This window comes from Musca domestica, unplaced genomic scaffold (genome assembly GCF_030504385.1).
Source record: "Musca domestica strain aabys unplaced genomic scaffold, Musca_domestica.polishedcontigs.V.1.1 50, whole genome shotgun sequence".
Taxonomy (NCBI): Eukaryota; Metazoa; Arthropoda; class Insecta; order Diptera; family Muscidae; genus Musca; species Musca domestica.
This window is the reverse complement of record NW_026712347.1, coordinates 4,177,259-4,190,766: the sequence shown is the minus strand read 5'-3', so window position 1 is coordinate 4,190,766 and position 13,508 is coordinate 4,177,259. Positions and strand designations below refer to the sequence as shown.

General features: G+C 25.8%; 1 long non-coding RNA gene across 1 annotated transcript; it reads left to right on the top strand.

Moving 5' to 3' along the window:
- The first annotated feature begins 2,232 nt into the window (after nucleotides 1-2,232).
- Nucleotides 2,233-6,883, top strand: LOC109612297 (uncharacterized). Its single transcript, XR_002194449.2, has 2 exons — nucleotides 2,233-2,998; nucleotides 6,791-6,883. It is a non-coding gene; the product is annotated as an uncharacterized LOC109612297 (long non-coding RNA).
- The last annotated feature ends 6,625 nt before the right edge of the window (nucleotides 6,884-13,508 follow it).

Sequence of the window (13,508 nt, the reverse complement as noted above, 5' to 3'; positions counted from 1 at the left end):
GGGCACGCAAACATTTTGGCCGCAGATCTTTGACATTCCAACAGGACTCAGCACACGCCACCCAAGAATGGTTACAAAATGAGGTTCCTCACTTCATTTCAAGTGCATAATGGCCACCAAAATCTCCGGATACCAATCCGTTAAATTATAGTGTCTGGAGTATTTTGAAAGGAAGGTTGACGCTAAAAAATGCCAAAGTGTCGATCACCTCAAGCAAGCGTTACGCCGGGAATGGACCAAAATACCGCAGAGTAACATTTGGACAGCGTGTGACAGTTTCATTGGCCGTTTAAAGGCCACAATTCGTAGCAAAGGTGATCAAATCTAAACTTATTCCAAAATTTGATGCTATTTCCGACATTTTTTGCTTTCATTCAATAAAATTTAAAAAAAAACGTAAAATTGATGGCATTTGATTTTGTTGCAGTTTTTTAATCTCACCCTGTATATATGGGAGCTATAGCTATATTTCACCATTTGATGTACTTGTTTCTGACTTAATTCGGTCGGATATGCCAAATTTCAGTCCATTTGGGATGATATTGGCCATTTGATGCACAATTAACCCGAAATCGGTTGAATATATGTGGGAACTATACCTAAACTAGAACTGATTCTGACCTATTTCAATAGGGTTCCTCCTTGGTCCAATACTAAAACGGGTACCTATATAGAAAACGTCATATTACAACGAACGTTATCCACTGCGAGTGTTAAATGCCAAATTTGAAAACATTTCGTGGGTAAATACGATTAGGATTATCAAAATACCGAATATCGGTGGTTATGAGACTATAGGAAAACATGGACCTAAATATTCAATGTTCTGCCACCGGAGCGAAAACCCATTAAGACCTTCAAATATCAATTTTTAGACAAATCCGTGGAAAAATGTGGCAAAAATCATAAAAATACCGAATATCGCGAGGTACCGTTATAGGAGGGCTATACCAAAACGTGGACCAATATATCTCATTTTATATACCAATCATCCTAGACACAATACAAATAGTTGTGCCTAATTTTGAGGCTCTGCGTCAAATAATGTGGCCTGTCTCGTGATTTCGATATAAAAAACCTTTGAGAGAGAGGTACCACAGAAGGGGTTTTAGCGACACATTTTAATCATAGATCTAATATATCATGGCAGCATATCTTATATCCTTTTGAATGTTTTTTATTTATTTTTTTTTTTTTGCAAGATATCGTCATGCCCTTCTATCGGTCCGTTAATTGGTCTCCCAATGAAAATCCACTATTCAAATATTTAATACTCTCAGTGAATATTGCACCTCCAAAAAAAGATCTTCAATCAGCCTTTGAGAGGCTAAAAGCAAGACAACAGAAATAGGTCTAAAAATACCCCTGACGAAATTTTTTAACATACTTGTAACTTCTACTTCTGAAGAAATTATATTGGGCGCCATTGGTTTAAATGTCTGATACTATATTAGACGAGGCAGACATTGGTATTTTATGAAAAGTCAGATACTATGTGTTTAGCTTGCATTTATTCCTCTGGGCCTACAAAATCAAGGAAACATTTGCCCTTGTAATATACAAAGTGATGTGATTTTCTTGTGAGGGTCTTACGTTGGGCGCCATTATTCAATTATTTTTCAATATACACGGTTCTAGTCAAAATGCAATATTTTTAATATGTCTTCGTTTATATTTACGTATTTTCAACAGTTTGCTCAAGTCCCCAGCAATATATTGGATCATCCAACTTCAGCCGCATTTAAATACCGTTTTAAGTGTTAATTTTCTTTTTAGACTCACAGTACATATAAAACTTCGATTTTCAATTTAAATAATTGAATAGAAATTCCAGTATGCCGCCAAAAAATGTCAACTAAATATTATATTTTTTGGAAAACCGCATTATGTTAGGACCGGTGGTGATTTTTACATCATGTCCTGTTTTTACTTTACGTCCTGTGTATGATGTTGATGGGCCCAATATACTGCTGGTTATTGAAGTACTTGCCAGTGACAATGAGTCTTTTTAGCTTGAAAACATTTTATTTCATGCATTTAGAGGAATAATCCTCTGGGCCTACAAAAATGGAAACATTTGCCCCTGTTATATACCATATGATGTCATTTTCTCATGAAGGTCTTACGTTGGGCGCCATTATTCAATATTTGTTTTCAACATACATGGTTCCAGTCAAAATGCAATATTTTTAATATGTCTTCGTGTTTATTTACTTATTTTCACTTTTCATCACACCACCAACCACCACCCTTTCACAATAAATTGCGCCGTTTCTTATTTTTGTGAATCAACAATTTGTAGATTGTTCACACAAAGTGGCCGAATGAGTGGAAAGAATGATGACTGAACCAATGAGAATAAATGGTGGAGTGGAGATATTATTTGGGCAAGATCTTTTTGGTGGTGGGTTTTTTTCAATTCTTTCAAAACTTCGTCAACTATAAAAGGTCAGCTGGAAATTGATGGAATGGCAGTGTTAGTTGCACAACGATTCCGACAACAACCAAAAAAATAGTTTCTCTATAAAAATTTAAGTGTTTTTGTTAAAACAAAAGCCTCCCAGCACTGGGAGGCTTAAAAATTTAAATAGTTTGGAATGAAAAAGTTTTAAAACCATTATTAACCAAAAGCAACAAAAAACAGTGTTTCGTTATACAAAATCAATAGAACTGGTAAAACGTCATCCTCAAATTCAATTGTCAGCTACACTCAACACAAATACAGAACATCGCCAAAAAAACCTCAACTCTGTGAAAGTCTTGTTATTTGGTCGTCGACTCAAGAAAATACCGCTTTGGAAGAAAGCAGAAGCAAAATTAAGTAAAACTTGCTGTTCTAAACAAAAATTAAATGGTTTCGTATCCAAATTACTGCTTTGGACTAAAACTGCGGCGTTATTTGGAAATTTCAAGATTATTTTGAACTTAAGATGCCGTTTTCTACAAAGATTCCGTTTGGCTGCCACAAAATTATTGATTCTTCGGCTTCAAACTCTGTGTAAGTATAGAATTTTTGACTATTATTTCGAACATATCTGTATTTTGTTTCTTTAAAATATAAGAGGAAATATTTTGATAGACAATCGTTCTGATTTTTTTTTTTCAATAATGGTCCACTTTTTGGTATAGCACCATATACCAGTACCTACAGCTTTTCAATATTTTAAAGATTTTGGTCCAAATTTTTCACAGAATTGTAAAACTGCTCATAATAATAATCTCCACATAACAGTATCTCCAAATATTGAGTATTTCAAAGGCTTTAATTCCAATTTTCAATCAAAACAGCTATTATTTAAATGAATGGATTAGTTTCTCTTTAAAACATTCAATATAGGTATAACCTTCATATAACGGATATTTCAAATTTTAGGGATTTCGAGAATTGCAAATTTGGTCGTGAATCAAGATTTCACATGGTAAAGGATATTCTACTCGTTTTTACTCTAGTTCCCTTAGAGCTATGGAATATTTCTTAAATATAACTTTTTAGTTTCAGCAGCTAAAGTTTCCTTAATACCCTCTTAACTTCTCTAAAATATTTCTTTCACCCAATTATCAAAATTAAATAAACTCACCTCAATTTTGAATTCTAGTATTTTCTACTACCTTCCCCCACTGTGTTGCCTTCAACATAATCGCTTCCGTTAGGACATGTGCTAAATGTTGTCGTTTCATTAATCCAAAAGCCCGCCAAAGTTAAATGGCAGATGTACCACCACCAAATTAAAATCCATCTGCCTTGGCGGGAAATTCAAAAAATATTTTGCAAGTCCATCTGCTTTTGTTAGCCTTTGTTCTTTCATATTTATGAACATTTCCTTTTCAACCCCTTTTGTCAAATGGAAATAATGACAGCATTTGGCCAGTCATTTTAGAGCTTTTATTTGGCAAAAGGGCGGAAATATTTGTCAAAGCTTCAGCAGATCGAAACAACAAATGGATGTTAAATTTGAGAGTCAAAAAAGGTCTGCGTGGCATTGTTCAGTAGTTGGGAGATGGTGGGTCAATGGGTATAAGGCATACATCTGTCTTGGGACATCTGCTATTTGTGACAACGATTTCCTATAAAGTTATTTTATTATCATCTAATACCAGACCATTACAATCCTTTATGTCTGAATATCATATTTTTCAAAGACTGTACCCAAAATATGTAACATTCGATCTTATATATATGGGATTCTAATGGACTTATGTTAGGCGCCACGGTAAAAATTCTATGACTATATTGTACGAGGAATCAGTTGTGCCTTGAGATTTTATAAAAAAACAATACCAAGCCTTTTTAGTTTTATTTTTAATAATATAAAAAATATTGAACGCTCAGCTCCCACGTTTATTATGGACTTATATTGGGCGCCAATTTTTAAATTCCTGTGACTATGTTATACGAAGAATTGGTTGTGCCTTGGCATTTTATAAAAAAGTGCGTTACTAAGTTCTTTTTCATTGTTTATAAATTTCATTCGCCCAACCCCACGTTGGGCGCCATTACCTCCCCATTTTTAGTATAAATGAGATCTAAACATTTTTCCTCGCGCTATTTGACCCGTTACTCATTATCCAACTTCATCTCATTCCAAATGTTGGGTAAGACATTCAAGTGACTCTGTTTGGCTGTTTTTCTTCCACAAAGCTCCACCGTTAACTAGCCACACAGTTGCCTAGCAGTGAATTATAATTGAATCTGATTATGTCTTAAACCTTATTTGGGAGAGTGTCATAGACTATAGCAAGTGGGTTACTATGAATTTTTTGCCTGTAAATTTTATTAATCTGGGTTACGTTGGGCGCCATTCATAATTATAGAGTTCCAGAAACTGTACAGAGTATGTAACTAAGTTTTTTTTGATCGCTTATGACTTGTCTTCCTTGGGCGCCATTCGTGACTGTAAAAAAGAAAATAATGAAGCACCTCTGGGAACAGGAAGTAAGGAACTGCTTAGCATTCACCCCTCTTCGCTCTTGAAAATCATAACATTAGGCACGATCTTGGATCTCCATTCGAATGACGAATATGTTTTGGAACTTGCCACTTCGTTGCCTTTAATGTAGTCTTCCTAAATAAGGTTCTGACTCTGTTTGCTTAAACTATCCGCAGATCAATTGCAGCCCCTCAAGAGTGCCTAAGCATTATCGTTGTTTGAAGAGATAGAAGAGATAAAGAGATCGCACCTAAAGCATTAACGTTGTTTGAAGAGATAACTTCCCATTTAAGTAACTGCATTAACTTCGGAACATATTTCAACCAAGCTCATTCTTCTACGTTCTTGGCTCCGTTAACCCTTAAGGTGATGGGACAATTGAAAATTCTTGCCACCTTATTATCTCATGACTAGTAATCAGCCTGCGGACCTTGCTAGGCATGCGATTGCAGTATTTTGTCTGTCTATCTCTCAATACAGTAGGAAATAGCAAACCCCAACTCTTTCAGATTTTTTTTGTTTATTTTTTAATATTAAATAATATTTTAAGTTCTGGGCCGACGTTGAGTGCCATTGTATTTAAGTCAGTGGAAATGAACGAAAAGAGGCGTACACTTGTTCTATTGGGCACGACTGGACTCTTTTAGGCTGGCGATCGCAATATTCAATGTAGTTTAAGACGCCGTAGATTTGGAAACACCACATATGGCAACTGGCAACCCAGTAGGATATAAAAAGCTCCCACATAAAACTCCGTAAGCTCCTTTTGCTTTTTACAAATTTAAAGAATGCCTTAACGTATGGGCCGACGTTTAAGAAATAACAAAAATTTTATAAGAGGGTTTTGTTCTGCCGTTAACGGCTGGACTTTTTTAGATTGTCTATCCAAAATTTCGGCCAGGACAGAATCTTTTAAATTTCGAAACATTGAACTCTCAGGTGGCAAGTTGGGCGCCATTATGTTTGAGAAATTTAAAAACATGGAAAAGAGGAGTAATCAATTAGATATTGCACAGGTTGGGCGCCATTGAAAATTATATTTAAGGAATTTGAGAACATGGAAAAGAGGTGTAAGGAATTTGAGAAGATTAAAAGTATCCATAATCATTTTTAGGACAGGAATGCCTGGATCTTCCAGGCTTTTGCGATTTGGAAACGCAAGTGGAACTTTTTCAGTTTATTTTTAGATTTTTTTTCTATCTTAAACAGTACGACACCAGACAGCACGGCACCAGACATTTGGCTCCATTGTAAATAGTATTCGAGAAATTTGAGAAGAGCCGTAATTATTTTTTTTCTGCTGGGAACGATTAGGCGCTCTCTGCCGGGATACCTTAGATTTAGAAACAGTATAATTTGATCATCTCCATTCTCTATCCGCAAAACATGTGGGAGACTCAAACTCCCAAAAAATCGAAGACATGTAATTTCATTTTGGCCTTTTTTATGTTTACGAATTGTACACAATCTGGGACCCACTTTGGGCGCCATTATTAATAGTATTCAAGAAATTGTAGAAGATGAAAAATAGCTTATCATAGTGCTTAGTTGCTCGATGGAATTTTCAAGAAATATTTTTGTATAAAACGAGAGAACTTGTTCATATTTCTCTCTCAATCTCCCCCTTCCTCTCAAAAATGTAACCATTATATGTTTTTTCTAAGTTTTTCTCAATGGTAAGCAATATTATACGATAAGGGTTTTATGTTGGGCGCCATTGTAAAAAAAATATTTATATATATTTGTGTGGAATTATTTTTATATGTAGTTCTAAATAAATATTAGTTTGTTTTCGATTTATTATCATTTCAATTTTATTTCTAGAAAATATGTCGTTTATATTTAAACTTTTCTATTTACAGAATATACAAATGATGTCTCGAACTAAAAACCCTCCTCCGGATCATTGGCAAGGATTTTGGCAAATAGTTTGATATTAGAAAGAGTTCATGAAGTTGCTTAAATTAAAAAAAAATCTCCAACAAACCCCACCCAAAATATTCCCAAAACAAAATTGCACCAACAATATCGGAATATGGTAACCCAAAAATTTTGAAAATTTTTAAAAAAGAAAAAAAAAAAAAAAAAAAACAAAATTTACAATAAAAATTATTGTATTTTAAATTTTGTAATGCCAAAATTCCCAAAACCAAACATCTGGCCCAACCCAAAACAAGCCTTGTTATGATGTTATACTCCCGATCAATTTTTCAATTTGTTAAACCAAATCAAGCCTTAAATTTTCTTTTTCTTCAAATAATATTTATTATTACTTTGATTTTTATAAATTTTTAAAAATCTTATAAATATTTCACAATTTAAAACAAATTATTAGTATTGTTGTATCTGGCTTTAAATATTTATAATAAGCGTAGTTTGTTTTACTTTCAATATTTGATTTTAAATTTCAAATACTATTTTCCTACATATTTTTCTAAACCATAATGAATTTATGTTTCTTATTCCAAAACTATATCTTTTTCCAAGTCTATATACTATACCTTCTTAATCGTGATGTCATAATTAAAGGGAAAATTTAAAAGAAAACTCCAAATGTAAGATTAATATTCCGAAAAATATTTATCCATTGGCATAGATGGTCCAGAGGATATGGAAATCTTTAAACGTCAAATTTGTTTAAATTTTAAACAAAATATTTATTATCTTCTGGATCCATTTGAAGTATTTTGATATTGAATACCATGTCTATACTTTTCAAAACGATAACTGGTACATTTCTTATTTTAAAACTGATTTCGATTTCAAATTGCGGTAATTATGATATCACTTATTTTCATCTTTTACAAATTATCTTCTTTAAATCTCCATTCTCCTCCTAGCATAAGTGTTATTTCAATATTTTCAAATTCAAATATCCTTTAATACCATTTTTCACAAAAAAAAAAAAAAAAAAAAATGAAAATCATAAAAAGCCTCGATTTTATATCAAAAACTTTTAAAATATATATGTAACTGTTAAATTTCAAAACATAATCTTTAATATTTCTCCTACAAAAATTCATTATAAATTATAATTTTCTTAAATCAAACATTATTCAAACAATATCATATTTATAGAGATTCCCTCCCATCTTTATATATTTCACTGTTCAAAAAATATCGTTTTCTCTATTTTTTAATCTAGTTTAAAATTCGAATTTATTTAATTTTAGTTTTCAATTTTAATTAAAATTATATTATTTTTAAATTTCAAATCCAATGAGGGTCACTTCAAAAAGGCAAATATTTTAAATACAAAATTACGTTTTTACACACATCAGGAAGAAACAGAAATCTTAAGGTCCTAAATACGAGTTAAATATTTCAAATTTCAAAATTTGAATTACGTCGAATATAAGTGAGTGTGAAATCAATTTACCATTTTCCAAACCAACCCATTCCGATACAGAATCAAACATTATTTTTTTTATTTTTTTTTTGTTTCATTTTAATTTTATAACAAATTTGATTTTCAGTTGCAATTAAAATTTTTAATTTTTTTTTATTTGAGATTTCAGTGTTCTTCATATTTATTTTCAAAAATTTTATGATTTTAATTTGGGATTTAAAAATATAAAATTTTGTTTCAATATTTTTTCATTATTTTTATTTGAGATTTCAAACATAAAATTTATTTTCAAAAATTAAATTTTATTTTTTATTTAGTAATTTTCAAAAACCTTTTAATTTTGAGTTCTTATATTTTGTTATTAAATTTTATTTTTATTTTTAAAAAATTATAATTTTTCCCAAAACCATTTCTGCTGGTATTTTTTTGTCTTTTTGATGGTGACTACTGGCCTTACAATAAATTACTTTCATTTTAATAATTACCCCCAAAAATCCTATTTTAAATTTATTTAATTTAAAATTTTTATTTTAAAAATACTTAATTTTTTAATTATAATTTTCATTTTAATTTATTTTTTATATTAACTTTTACTTTAATTACATTTTAATTTTAAATTTATAATTTTTTATTGTATAATTTCCAAAAATCATATGAATATTTTTTATAATTTCCTTTGTTTTTGTGATATTTTTAAAATTCATTTTATTTTAAATAAAATAAACATTTATTATTAACATTACACATATTTTTGTTTTTATGTTTTCTTTTCTTTTAGTTTGGTTTTTATTTATTTTGCGTTTGGTGATTTTGATTTGTGCCTTAAAAAGGAAGTGTGAACTCACTTCAAGGATTAGGATTTCGTTCGTTCGTTTTGTTTTTGAGTTAGGTCGTTTTATAATTAATTTAATAAACATTGATATTATTTTCAGTCAAATATTTGTTGCAGCGACATTTATCTGGCATTTTGAATGGAAAATATAACCTTCGTGTGAATATCTCATTAAGTTAATATCAATTTATTTTATTTAAATATAATTTATTTTCTTTTAACTCATTATATATTTTTTTATTTATTTACTTCTGAAATCTTTTCCTAAAAATTAATTTTTTATAGTTTCATTGTCTTATTTATATTGTCTATTGTCTACTTAATTTCAAAGAAAACTTCTATTAATTTATGTTGCATAATATTTTTATTTATAATATAAATTACGCAGTTTTTATTCTAATACTTTTTATGCATACTTTATTTTCCTACTTAAATAACTTATATTTTACTTTCGGATTTACAAAACATATATTATTATTATTATTATTATTATTATTATTATTATTATTATTATTATTATTATTATTATTATTACTATTATTATTATTATTATTATTATTATTATTATTATTATTATTATTATTATTATTATTATTATTATTATTATTATTATTATTTTCTTTTTTCTACTTTTCAACATATTTTTATTTTCATTTTAACAAGTTTTTGAAAGTCTTATATTATTGTTTTAATGTCATTATAAAAAACAATTTATATAAAAATTATATTTATATTTTATTTTTAAAAATTATTTTTTTGATGTCAAATTCTATTTTGGATATATTTTTATGTTACAATACTTCTATATATATTTTATTTTTTTATAACTTTTATTTTCAACAAAAAAAAAAAAACTTATTTTTACTTCTTAATTTACAAATCATGTAAAATTATTATTTAATTCTTTTTTATTTTTTCAACTAATTTTAATATAATTTTTGAAAGGCTTTTTTTATTTATTTTGGTTTTATTTTTTTCCTTAAGTCAGTTTCTATTGTTTTTTGTGATAACATTTGGTTCCTTTTCTTTTTTATTACATTTATTTTTTTTTCTTATTATCTTATTCAAACTTTAAACATTATACTTTTATTTTATTTTGTTTTGTAAAGTGTTTTACTTTATTTACCTTATATCTTAGTTTATTTTACGTTTTTTATTGTTATTCTTTTTTTATAATGATATATTATTTGGTTTGTTTTTGTATTAATTTATTTTATTAATTAAATTTTTTTTAATTTCCTTTTTTATTGTTTTTTTATTAATTTTTTTTTCTTCAAAAATTAACTTTTTAACTTTATATATATAAAATTGCCCAAAAATTATATTTAAGTTATGTCATTTAAATGGTTTAAATATTATTATGTTTAATTTATTTTTAATTATCTGATTTTAATTTTGTATTTGTCGTTTGTGTATATTTTATCAACATATCATTGTTTTTTAAAAATCTATTTTAATTTGTGATTTGTTTTTACTTTGATGTTGTCCAGTCTTTGTTTATAGGTTTGATGTGTTATAAATTATTATTTTAATTACATAATATTTTTATTTAATATTCTTTTTTATTTCTTACTAAATTATTTTAAATTATTTTTTTAATATTATATCTTTAGTTTTTTATATTATTTTTTACTTAAGTTCTAAGTTATTTTATTTTAAGTTTCTTTTACTGTTTTTATAATATTTTATAATGAGATACCATTTATTTGGTTTTTATTTTGTTTATTTGTTTTTTTTCCTAATTTATTTGATTATTATTTTATTATAGTTTTCTATTGCTTTTGTTAATAATAACAACATTTTGGTTTATTTTTCTTCAGAAACAGCTCTTTTTAATTTTTTATTTTTTTTTGAATTTTGATTTAATTCTAAAATATTTCCAAAAAATATATTTCAAATATTATTTTAAATGTTTTAAATATTGCAATGTTTATATTAATTTTTTTAATTACCCTTTTTTTTTTATTTTACATTGGTCATTTTTGTGTGTTTTTTAACATTCCATTACTTGTTACATTTAAGAATTTTAAAATTGAATTAAAATTATTTTATTACAAATAAATTAATTTTTTTTGATGGTTTTGTTTAGTATTTCCTTTTCTTCCTTACTTTTTTCAATTATAATTATTTTAATTTAAATTAACATATAATTTAATCATGTTTAATTATTATTTTATTTTTAAACGATGTCTGATTTTTTTATTTTATTTTTTCTGTTTTTATAAAGATATATTATTACATTCTATTTTATAAAGATATATTATTTACATTGTATTTATTTAATTATATTTTTAATTTTTATTTTCTTTATCGTTTTCTTATTTACCGCCAAATCTTTTTTGTTTAATTTATTTTTCATTTGGGTTTAATTTAAACAATTTTCCAAAAATATTATTTTAAATAATTTTTGTTCTTATATTTATAATTATAGTTTTTATTTTTAATGGTTATTTTTAATTAACATTTTGTTTTATTTTATTTTGTTTCTTTTTCATTTAATTAATGTCTATAATTTACTTTATTTTTGGTTTTCTTTCAATGTAATTAATATTTTTATTTTTCTATTTTTTTGTTTTATTTATTTAAATTTTATTTGACAGTTACATATTGTATTCTCTTTTTAAAACTCTATTATTTATACTATTTAGTGTTTAATTCTTTTCAAATTACTTTGAATTTATTATTCGTTTATTTTTTAATTTTATTATAACAATTTTTTAAATTTACATTTTCCTATTTTTTTAATTTTCTGTTATTTTTTGGTTTATAAAAAACTTTATTTTTAATTATAAAAAATATACAATGTTTTTTTTTTTTAATTTTTTTATTGCACTATGATTTTTAATATAATTTTACTTTAATTTTAATTATTTTATTTTGTCATTTTGCTTTTTTATTATTATATTGTTTATTTTATTTTTTAATTATTTTTATTTTTATTTACGTACGAAATTATTTTATCTTACTTTTTTATTTTGAGATTTTTTCGTCTATATTTTGTTATATTTTTTCCAAAAATTAAAATTCTTTCCCAAAACCATTTTTGCTGGCATTTGTATGTTTATTTGGTGATGGCTACTGGCTTAAAACTAAATTACTTTCATTTTTATAACTCTCCTTCATTTAAAATTATTTATTTTCATTCATTTATTTTAAAAATACTTAATATCATTAATTTGACCTAAAAAAATGTGACCTAAAAAAATGTTTAACTTCTCTTCATGGATTAGGATTTCTTTCATTCGATTTGTTTTACTTAGATCGTTTCATAATTAATTTAATAAACGTTGCTCTTATTTTCAGTCAAATACTTTTGTATTTTTTAACGATTTATTTAGCCATAAAACTATTTTATTTTACTTTTTCTTTATACAACTCATGTGATATTTTTTGAAGAGATATTACTTAGTTATTTTTTTTATTTTTTAAATCTTATTAATTTGTTAATCTTTTGAATTTTGATTTGTTTTATAGTATTAGTTTTCTTTTTTTTTTAATTTTTCTTTAAATATCTATTTTTAATTTCTTTTATATTAACAATTTCTCAAAGATATTATTTTAATTTTATTGTATTATAATCTTTTACTTTAATAAATTTTTTTTTATTAACATACATTTTATTTTATTTACCTAAGTTTATTTAATTGTTTTGTTATGTATTATAAAGAAATTTTATTTACCTTCTTTCTATGTGTTTTATTTTTCTCTGATCGTCTTTTCCCCATATAATACATATATTATTCTTACCTCTTAATTTTATATATTTTGGCTGATATTTAAAACGAAACAAGCTTTAAAATCGTCTTGTTTCTTGTCCTACAATTTGTTCTTTTGAGCTACTTTTAAATAAATTAATTTGAATTTTATATTTAATATTATTAATTTAAATTTTTAATTTCAGTTTCAGTTTTATATAATTTTTATTACTTTCGTTTATCCTTTTTTAAACTCGTATGAGTGTATTGATTAAATTTATTATTTGCATTTATTTAACCCTTTATTTTAAATGTTTCTTCCGAAACTTTAATTTTAGAATTATTTTCTTTCTTATTTTATTTTTAGTTTTTATCATTTATAAAAAATGTTATTTTTTTACCCTTTTTTCCATTTCTTATTTCCAAGAATATTTACACATTTGCTTTAATTCTTTTCCATGAACATACAATAATTTTAAAATAAAACTTATTTATTGATTAATTGTTCCTTTTTTTATTATAGTTTTTGTTTTATTTTGTTTTCCATAAATTATTTCAATTTTTAATTTGGTTTATTTTGTATTTAATTTGTTTTAATTTAAAAATATTTTATTTTTCTTTTTTAATAAAATATATTATAAATTTAATATTGTTTTAATACATATTATTATTAATCGTATATATTTTTATTTTTCTTAATTAAT